Source organism: Sciurus vulgaris (genome assembly GCF_902686455.1).
Source record: "Sciurus vulgaris genome assembly, chromosome: 13".
NCBI classification, from domain to species: Eukaryota; Metazoa; Chordata; class Mammalia; order Rodentia; family Sciuridae; genus Sciurus; species Sciurus vulgaris.
The window spans coordinates 33,948,920-33,960,164 of record NC_136474.1 but is presented as its reverse complement, the minus strand read 5'-3'; positions in this window follow the sequence as shown (position 1 = coordinate 33,960,164).

The window sequence follows — 11,245 nt, the reverse complement described above, 5'->3', positions numbered from 1 at the left end:
CCATGGGCAACCCATTGCCCTCTCTGGTTGTGGTTTCATGAGACCGGAATAATAATGCCAACCTCCCAGGGCTGCCTCATACTATTAATGACATATGTTTCTGAGGGGCACTGAGAAAGTGACATCTCAAAAAGTACAAAATGACATGATGTTGACCTTCTGGCTGCCTTTCCTTGTTCTTCGCAGATGAAGGTAATAATTCACTATGGGTGGCACCTGGCATTTTCCCTTAAATCTCAGTCACACGGACAATGTTAGGAGGCTTAGACCTGGATCTCTTTTCTGGAGCAGCAATTTAGAACTTCTCCTGTCTGGGACTATCACACCAAAGACCTAAGAGGTGACTGGCTTAGACTGACGGAGTTAACAAAAGAGGCAGGCCTTTGTGGCAAGCCTGTTCTTGTCAACCCAAATTATACCATGGCCCAGATAGAGCACAGGTCTGTTAGCTGAAACAGACTACTGCTCTCACCTGCCACCACTGCTGGGTCACATGGCAGGGGACTGATATGAGCCATCATCAGTAGGTGGGGTCAGGTGAGAATTCCCAAGAAGCTGTGGGCACAGCACTACTCCAAGGCTTGTAGTTCCTCCTGCTTTGGCAGCTTCATGAACACTTGCCTCCTGGTAGGGAATTGACATGAGCCAAGGTAGGACAGAGGCATGGAGGCCACTGGTTGAGCCTCAGTGGATGACCCATGCCCATCATGAAAGAAGGAAAGCTGATTTGCAAAGGAAGAGTGAAGATCACATCTCCTGACAGATGGAGCCCTGACCTGTGACCATAGAGGCTGGAAGCCCAGTAGCAGGGATTCAAGGAGATGGTGGAGAAAGCAGTCAGGAGACAGTTCCCTGTTGACAGTGGCAGAAAGGCACATGGCAGCACTGTAGGAGTGGGGCAGAAGTGCCCACTGAGGAAGGGAGTAGGGCTCCAAGGGACATCACAGATTTTGTGAATAGTCTGATAGCAAGCAGGAAGCAAGTACAGAAAGTCCAAGCACCCTTGACTCAGGGAAGTCACTGGGTGACTGCAGTAACCCAGGGCTTATACCTGAAGAACACATTGAGTTTTTTAAGAAGTTATTTCCAGCATGTGGCATCCTGGACATTATGTTGAGTGGAAGAAACCAGACAAAAGAGTTCATTCTGTATAAATCCACTCATATAAAGTTCAAGAAGAGACAAAACCAGTCTTTGATGGTAGAAATCTGAACAATTGTTTTCTGGCTAGGGAGGGGAGCTATGTGGGGGATTGACTGGAAAATAAAGAAGAAAAGAAAATAAAGAGTGTTCTGGGAGTGATGGAAATATTTTCTATCTTGATTGGGTGGTGGTTGTTTGGGTGCAAAATTCAGTGAATAGTACATTTAAAATTATTGCATTTACTGATTTCAGTTAGACCTCCATGAAACACTCTTTGTCTCTCTGTCTCTCTGTCTCTCTGTCTTTCTCTCTCTCTCTCTCTCTCACACACACTTCTGAGTACCTGCTATGAATAGTTTGCTCTCTGTATCCATGAATTCTGCATCTGTGGACTCAACCAACTGAGAGCTGAAAATATTTTGGGAAAAAAATTGCATCTGTAATGAACAAGTAGAGATTTTTTTCCTTATCCTCTTTACCAAAACAAGACAGTATAATAACTATTTACATAGTATTTGCATTGAATTAGGTATTATAAATAATCTATGATTTAAAATATGCAAAAGGATTATGCAGGTTATGTGCAAGTGTTATGACATTGTACATAAAGTATTTGAGTATCTATGGATTTTGGTATCTACAGAGAGTCCTAGAACCAATCCTCCACAGATTCCAAGGGACAACTGTACAAAAGCATTGTGGTAGGTGTCTATAAGCCTTAAACACAAATCAAACAAGAACCTGCCTTAAGGAAATACAGAAAGTATAATAGTATAGACAAGATAAAAGACAAGGTCCCCAAGTCATAGTTCAAGATAAATAGTGATAATGTCCCTAAAAGAGGTAGGTATAATGACTAAGGAAGGAAGATGACTTCTGGCTGGAAGAATTAATGAGTTTCTTAGAAGAGAGGGCTCTTGAGCTAGACTTTGAAAGAGCTGATCAAGAACATTCTAGGTAGAAGCAGCAGCAGAATAAAAGACAGACTGGTGGTAAGACTGGGAAGCAGGCAATAGTTTAATTTGGTTGAGATGTAGATCAGCAGATCATGAACAGAAAGCAATGGTGGAAAATTTTTATATATATAAATATAAAAAAAAAAAATATATATATATATATATATATATATATATATAAAGCCAGTAGGATGAGCTTGGAAAAGGCCTTGAATGTTAGGCAGAAGATTCTGGATTTTATTAGTAGGCAAGTGAGTAGGGAGAGTCTGAAAAGGGGGCTTGCTTCTATTGCCCTCTCTTTGCCACCCAAAGAGTGATCCATGGACCAGAAGTGTTGGCATTGGAAGCTTGTTAGAAAAGCAGAGGATCTAATGAATCATGCTTAATGAATCAGAATCTGTATCTTAACAAGATTATAGGGTAATTCTTATGCATGTTCAAGTTAAAAATCACTGACCTAAAAGTTAGACAATGATCCTGTGTATATGCCAAGGGTTCTGAGTTAATACTTTTTGACAAAACCCTAAGCACTATAGGGAAGGTGTGGAAATGTTCATTTGACCTGATTGGATAAACAGTCCATTCTAGAGGAACAAGCAACGTCTCAGGGTAAGGAAGGGATAAAAAAAATCCAAGTAGAAATGCTGTTCCATTTCAAATTGGCATCTTACAAGGAAGGCCTCTGTGGGTTAGTAATGGTAGAATCGATCCTCTTGTGCCACAGTAAGTGGAAGCCAAGATTATTTCATCTGAATAATTTATCATCCCCCAGCATTAGAAATTGAAGATTTGCCAACTACTATTGAGTTCTTTAAAAGGTTTTAGTCTTTTTCTATCCTTTTCTGGCTCCTTTTTAAGGCTAACTCTCCATATGCTTTGCCAGGTTTTTGTCAAGATAATTCCAGTTTAAAAAAATTTAGAAGGCTACTTTGGTCTGGATTCTGTGAATTCTCCTGCTTTGGATCTCGTTTCAGTCAGCACCATACTTCTGACTTGTCAATGATGGAGAAGCCAGAGGCAAGGAAAACACTGACCTGTGTCACTCAAAGACCACTTCCCTTATATCCCCCTCCCAGTGGGTCAGCTTCATTGAGAATCTTATATCACCCTCCCAAAGAGTGATGGAGAAATGGTAGAAAGGATGTTGTCAGCAGACCCTTCCAAATAATGCTAAGAACTTCATGAGGATGTAGGGGTCTTTAACTTCTAAGCCACTCCGACTCACAGGATATATTCTGGAGATAGGTCAAGATTCTCCCTAACCACAAATCTGACATCAGATCTCAGGGAATGCCTGACAATTCCAAAAGGAGACATGAATTTAAATAGCAACAACCTAAAGTGCTGAGCACAGATATCAGGTCTGTTCTGATGAGCATTATTAGGAGGAGTGCTTCCTTGGCTGGCACCTGGATGAAAAAGAAACCCAAGTACTATTGTGAAAAGACAAGACTGACAGTCAGGACATCCAGCTGGGGAACCTGGGCCTTGAGATTAGTCCTGCCTCCTCCTGTTCCTTCTTGTACTAGCTGAATGACTTTGATGAGTTATGTAATCTATTTAAGGTTTAACTTCACATTTGCACAATGTGGATAAAACAACACTATAACATCCAGATGTAGTGGAACCACTGAAGCAGGACAGCAGCTTTAACAACAGACCTATTCAGGAATTCCTGTCCTATAAAAGAATATGTGTAACCCAGAGGCTCTCATTTAGATACCATTAAGGAACCCTATTCCACTTATACGAAGAAGCAAGCAGATTCCAATCTCATTAAGAGAACTGAATGAAGAACAGAAATGGACTTAATTTATCCTGAGTATACCTTTAAGAGTGGCATTTCTTTCTGACTTAACTGCCAAATAGCAGTGTCTTCAGGGCACTAAGAAAATCAAACCTTGAGTTGGCTCAGGCCAACCTGTCTCCACCACATACACAGCACATGGACTCAGAGACAGCCCCTCAGCAGCTTTCTCCTCTCAGGCTAAGATTCATTCAAGTCTCTTTTGTGATCCTCATTTGTGTTATTCCTGTAAGAATCTTTGCTCTTTCCCCAGCAAAGAGGGAGACAAATATCTTTTACTACCCAATATTTGGTCTGAATAACCTCTGAAGATATTCCAAAACGTCAAGATTCTAAGACTGCTTTAGAACTTTTACAGATTTCCTGGCATAAATTAGAATGTGCAAAGAATATCTCCAGTGTCCCCAAAATAATATTAAGAATAATAAAACTTTTCCAAAACTAAGTCTCTCAAAAGAAGTTACATTCTTTTGGGGAATCTCAGAAGTACTGTTGGAGAGGAATAAAATTGATGTAAAATTCCCACTCAGGTAGTCACACGCTTGCTTGTGAGTTGATAATGCTCTTGCTGGTTTCCTATTTCTGTGCTGTCATTCATTCATTCATTCATTCAGTACGTAATTATGGAGTGTCTTTGTTTTCTAGGTGCTGTGCCTGTGGCATTATAAAAGAAGCATGAGAGATAAATCGACCCTAGCTCATGGAGTTTATCATGTGGAGCCTCAATTCCTATATTCCTCTCTTAAACTTTGTAATCCATCCTTTGCCCAATCAGAAGGAATTTAAAATATTCTTATGTCTTGATGACTCATCATATAAGCACAGCTCCGAGCTCAAATGCTGGTTTAAATAAGCCTCCTCCTGTCTTCCCTGTGGAGCACTACAAAGAAGGAAGAACATGTTGGATAATTCTCCTGGGATCTGATAGGCCAGGACTTGGACTTTGTCTCACCAACTTACTAGCTGTGGAGCAGGACTTAAGATGAATTGCGTAACTTCTCTAAGCTTTAGTATTCTATATGTAAAATGGTTTCTTGGGGAGGTTCTAGTGACCTAAATTTTGAGACGTGCCCATTCAGGGCCTAGCACAGTGAGCATTCAGTAAATGGTGGCAATTATTGCTCATATCCCCTGTTTGTGTTTAAGTGGTCCTGTCCTGTATCCCAGAGGCTTGCATCTCTCTCCCAGGACTCTGGTCTGTCTAAACTTTTCATCTTGCCCTCCTCATTTAAGAAAATTTCCCATCAATTTATATCATGAAATTTTCAAACATAAAGAAAAATTGAAGGACTTATACAATAAAGACTCACATACCACTTTACTGATATTTTACTATCTTTTTATCACACATTTATTTATCCACCCCTTTATTTACTCATCAACACATTTAAATTTTTTGATTCCTTTAGTTCTTTAGAAAAATTTATAATCAATGTAATGTTCAAACTGTTAAGGCTATGATTTGTTAAATTTTGATAACTGACTAAATCTGTGTGAACCAAACCTCTATCGAGTTAAGAGAATATTACTTTAATCCCAGGAATTTTCCTTATGCCTTTTCCCTATTAATTCCCATAACTCCTCCCTCTCCAGATGCACTACCAATTTGATTTTGTTTTCTATCATAAATTAGCTTTCATTTTCTTTTTTGGATGGTTACTTCTCTTTTTTCCATACATTCATTTTTCTCATTCTAGAATTTCAAACAAATGTTATTATACTGTATCATAGAATGTATAGTAGTGCCTACTCTTTTGTCTGGTTTCTTTCATTTGGCATGTTTTTGAAATTAATTCATGTTGTTTTGTGCTTTAGTAATTTCTTCCTTTTCATTACTGAGAAACATATTAATATATTGCAGTTTATATAAGCATTTACCTATGATGAACATCTGGGAATGTCTAGTTTTGGATATTATGAATATTAACATTCTATTTGTTCATATACATCTAATTTCACTTGGATAAATGCCTAGGGTGGAATTGCTGGTCCATAGGATAGGTAAACATTTAGTCTTACAAGAAACTGCTAAATATCCCTGTATGACCACCACAAATATGAGGTTCAATTGCTCCATTTCCTCAAGGCTGTAATTTGGTGTGTATTTTTAACTTTAACCATTCTGGTGACTGTGCATTAGTAGTATGTCTTTTGGTTTTAATTATTTGCATCTCCCTGATGACCAATGGTATTGAGCAATTTTTCATGTGTCTATTTGCATATTTTCATTATCAAGTATCTGATTATATCCTTTGGGGTTTTAAAATTGGGTTATCTTTTTATTATTGAGTTATGTTAGTTTTTATTCATCTTAGATATTAGTCATCAGTTTCATGAATGTTTTATCTAAGTCTGTGGATTGCCTATTCATTTTTTAACAGTCACAGTCGGACAAAAATTCTTAATTTTGATTAAAGCTATCAATTTTTTCTCTTATGGACATTTTCTGTTTCCTGTTTAAAAATATGTTCCTGCTCTGGAGTCTTAAAGACATATGTTTTCCCTTAAGAGCTTTATTATATTTATATTAACTGTTGTGTTTGGGTTCATGCCTCATCTCAAGTAACATTTTCTGTATGATGGGAGGTAGGTATTGGGTTTTTTTTTTTTCTTGTGAGAATCCAGTTGTTCCTTGTTTCTACATCATTTGTTGAAAAGCCTTTCTTTTCTTTATTGTCTTGTTCAGATACCTGGGTTGAAAATCATATGAACTTTTGCCTCCAGTCAAGATGGTGCAGCAGAGACCAGATTTATTACTGATCCTTTTTTAAAATTCATTTTATTGTAAACAAATGGGATACATCTTGTTTCTCTGTTTGTACATGAAGTAGAGGCATACCATTTGTGTAATCATATATTTACCTAGGGTAATAGTTTTTGATTCATTCTGTTATTTCCCCCCCAACTCCTCCCACCCCTCTTATCCCTCTATAGAGTCCCTCCTTCCTCCATTCTTGCCCCCTTCCCACCCCCTATATGTCCCTATATGTGTCATCATCTGCTTATCAGTGAGATCATTTGTCCTTTGGTTTTTTGAGATTGGCTTATCTCACTTAGCATGATATTCTCCAACTGCATCCATTTGCCTGCAAATGCCATAATTTTATCATTTTTTATGGCTGAGTAATATTCCATGGTATATATATACCACAGTTTCTTTATCCATTCATCAATTGAGGGGCATCTAGGTTGGTTCCACAATCTGGCTATGGTGAATTGATATTACTGATCCTTAAAGCACTAAAAGTCTGGAGAAAAATCTATGAAATGGTGGTTTCGACAAGGGACAACAGGAAACACTAGAAAGCCATCCCTTTGACAGAACAGCCAAGAGAGGAGAGCCTTACAATGGCCCCCAGTTGACTGTCTGCAGTCTCCAAGCTTCAGCATAAGGAGAGGAAACCCATATAGAGCCTGATGGTCTCCCTGAGCTGAGGCGTCCACGTGGGAGCTTCAGGAGGCCAAAGCAGATAGAATTTTCAATACCAAACTCAAGAGGGGAGAGCTGCCTAGGGACCCAGAAGTGACCTGGAAGTGGGTGGGTGCTCCACTGCTGTCAAGCTGGGCATGAGGCATAGAGTCCACTCGGTCAGCTTTAATTTGGTTTGTGTTGTTGCTACAGTTACCTTCAGGACATCCTGTGGACTTTTATATCCTCCAATTTGAACTGCTGTTCCCAGTGCTTCCCGTGGGGCCTACGCTGTTTGAGGGGCATTCTCTGTGTTCCTTCCCCACTTTATCAAACAAGCCCACCCTGGAGGGTCCTCTTTCCTTCCGTGTCACTTGCTACTTTGTTAGGCTTATGGTGAGGCAAGGGGGTTCTCATTCCTCCCGTCTGATCTTGAGGTCACACAAGCCTCCTGCCTGGCCCCAATCTTTTCATGAGCTCCCCTTGGAGGCCATTGGAAAAGAGTTAGCATGTGTGTACTGATGCTCCTCATCCTTATGTCTGGGGCTCTGGTTATTCCAAATTATTGCACATTGGCCAAATTTAAGAACTTACTAAGATTTTTACCAATTTTTCCTACCTCCCGTTTTGTGTAGCCATGTCTTCTTCTACCTCCACCAAAGAGGAAATAACTGTGTGTCTCACCTTTCCTCAGAGGAACTTGCCACACTTTAGAATTTTGTTCACTCCATTGTCTCATGGTCTCACTTCTCAGATGGGCTTAAGAAGAGTTATGATTTTTTAGAGCATTAAGCTTTTTTCTTGTTGTTAGGATAAAAGCCATGTTCTCTTGCTAAGTGAAGCAGAACTCTGTCTTGCTCATTTTAACCAATATTTGCTGAATACCCTGATTGACAGCTCTGTACACACAGAGATGATAAAAGGGCCTTTTCTGTCTGCTGGCTGAGCATCTAGTGAATCAGACGAGGAGCAATCACAGTAGAGTGTGATCATTGCTGTTACAAGTGATAGTTGGGCACCTAAGTCTGTCTGGGGCAACCAAGGGAAGTAAAGCTGGTGCAGATTTCTTGCAAGTGAATAGAGATTTCCAGGCAGACCAAGGAGGTGAGCAATGACAGAGAAGAGAGAATACCATGCAAGTAGTCAGTATGGGATGAAATCACAACTGTCCTCACAGGTCCCGGCCCTGAACTCCTAGTTTTCTGTTTGCTGCTGGAGCTCCCTGACAGTCACCAGGTAGCTCCAAGCTGAAGGCTTCTGAAGGATACAGGAATCTATATTTTCTACAGGACAACTCCTCCCAACAAATACAAGACTAGACAAGCAGGCTCACTGTCCTTGTCACAGCTCTATTGCACACTCCTGTGATGCACTATTCCTGCATTTATTTATTTCCTCCTTTCAGCACTGGATTAAACCCAGGGGTGCCCTACCACTGAGCTACTTCCCAGTCCTTTATATATTTTTATTTTGATACAGGGTCTTACTAAGTTGTTGAGGCTGGCTTTGAACTTGGGATCCTCCTGCCTCAGCCTCCAGAGTCACTGGAATTAAAGGTGTGCACCACAACACCTGGCCCTGAGTCTTTTTCATCAACCCCACAGTCCATGACTCTTTGAGAGTGTTGATGGTTTGGTGCATCCCAACATCCCCAGTACCCAGTCCTGTGGCTGGCTTGCTCAGTAAATTGTGGATGAGCTAAAATCAGATGATGTTCTTGTATGCCCTGACAGGGTGGCTGGATCACTCTCTGCCTGCTCCCCGTCAGGTATGAATATACTCCTGCCAAAAAGAACTAGGATACCTTAGAGGTCAACTATAGATTCTGTGGACAGTTCATTTTTAATTGAAGAGAGGGGACCATTTTATTCCAGTCACTAGAATTTACAAGTCCAGCCTTTTCTAAATGTTAACTTTTAGTGAGCTAAATTATTCATTCATTCCTCTAGTGACATTTTGATTGCTGCATTCCCTCTTTAAATTTTGAATGATCTCAGATTCTATTTGAGCCTGCCTGGGACATAGTAATAACTGCAACAGGAGGATAAGGAATCGCTTGCTCTGCAACACTGGTTTCTACTGTAATTTTTCAGAGCAAGTAATTTCCGCTGAAACGGAGGAAACAACGGAGGTATCTGTTTTCAAATGTGACATTCTTTCCCATGGGAAGCACATTCAAATGTTCTTCCTTTTGCTTTTGCTTGCCTCCTTGCCTCTCACCAGCAGAACAATGTCATATTTTTTCCAGAACAGAGTTCAATCTTGGAAATACATGGAATAAAAGGTTGACTTGTAATATAAAACAGTAACATTTTATATCTACTAGTTAATTGTGGGAAAGTTAGGGCTGTCAGAAGAAAATAGGAAGAATAGTTTATATATGCATACTTCAGTAATAACTCTGATGTTCAAAGTAAATAAAACAACACACACTCGTGGAGATGTTTATAGCTTTGGTTGCAGAGCTGCAGGAGAAATGAAATCTGGGGTATTTGGGAGGGAAGATTCTGAATGGCTTCAGAAGAATCATGGTGGAACTGGTTCTTGCAGAATGCATGAGAGCTGATAGGGGAAGACTTTCCAGCAGAAAAACCAGCAAATGCTAGGGTCAGGGTCATCTGGTGCCTCTAATATAATTCATCCAATTGTAACTAGGTACCCATTTTCTTTATATCTCCTTTTTATATACCCTGAATTTTCCCCTTTATTTTAAATGAAACTACCCTGCTGCCAAAAATACTCATTTCTGATTATGAGATCATGTTATTGTCTCCTTCCCTATTTAAACTCCTAGTCTCGATTTTGTGATTTTGCTTCCCATCCCTTCCTACCACCCTCCTAAAGTCCTCCTTTCTCCCTTGCTGTCATCCGGCCACCTCTGTTTCCTCACTGCCTGCTGGTGTGCAGTAATGAGCTGTTGGAAGCCTCCTCCAGAAAAGAGAAGTGTCAGGGCCTGAAAATAACGGAATAATGAGCAAATGAATGCAAAAAACTCTGTTTGTATTTTCATCCCCAATACACATTTAAACAGATGTTTGCAGAATACCTGGTATAGAGACAGATATGTGCACATAAATTCTCTAAAATCGCAAATCATATATAATCTGATAAGTCATACTACAATGTGTTAAGATTAGACATAAGAATAAAGTGTTGTGGAACCTCAGAGGGCTTCCTGCTTGGAAGTGGTAATTACAGTACATCCTGATTTGGAGGGGTCTGAAGTTCATGCAATTTGGATGCCCCTTTAATGAAGAAAATACCTTGATCCTACATTGTGTGGTGTGTGTGTGTGTGTGTGTGTGTGTGTGTGTGTATGTGTTTTGTACTAGGATACTCAAACACTGAGCCACATCCCCAACCCTTTTCATTTTCTATTTTGAGACAGGGTCTTCCTAAGTTGCTTAGGGCCTTGCTAAGTTGCTGAGGCTGGCTTTGAACTGACAATCCTCCTGCCTCAGCCTCCCCGAGCAGCATGGATTACAGGCAAACACCATCAGGTTCAGTTTGATCCTACAATTTTACAAAAGTGACAAATGCCCATCTGAACACATTGCTAAACCCTGACTTGTGATCTTAGTAGAGGCCTCTGCAAATGATAAGCCTGAAGCTTAAATTTCATTTCATCTACCTCTGGAAGTGACATTCGAATTGGGTTTTGAAGGTTCTCTAGGAGTTTACCAGACAAAGAAAGAAGGAAATGTCCTACCTGGCAAAGATTTGAAAAAGCTAAAGACCCGAAGAAGAATGTATATCATTGCATTAATTGTATGGGCGTCAGCAATAGAAGATGATATCAGAGTACTGGTCCTGGGGTCAGATTAAAGATGACACTGATGTACTGAGGGATTCTGATTATATTCTATATCATCTTTTATTAAACAAGAAATAATACAACTAGGTTTGTTTAAGACAATTAGTCTGGGGTAG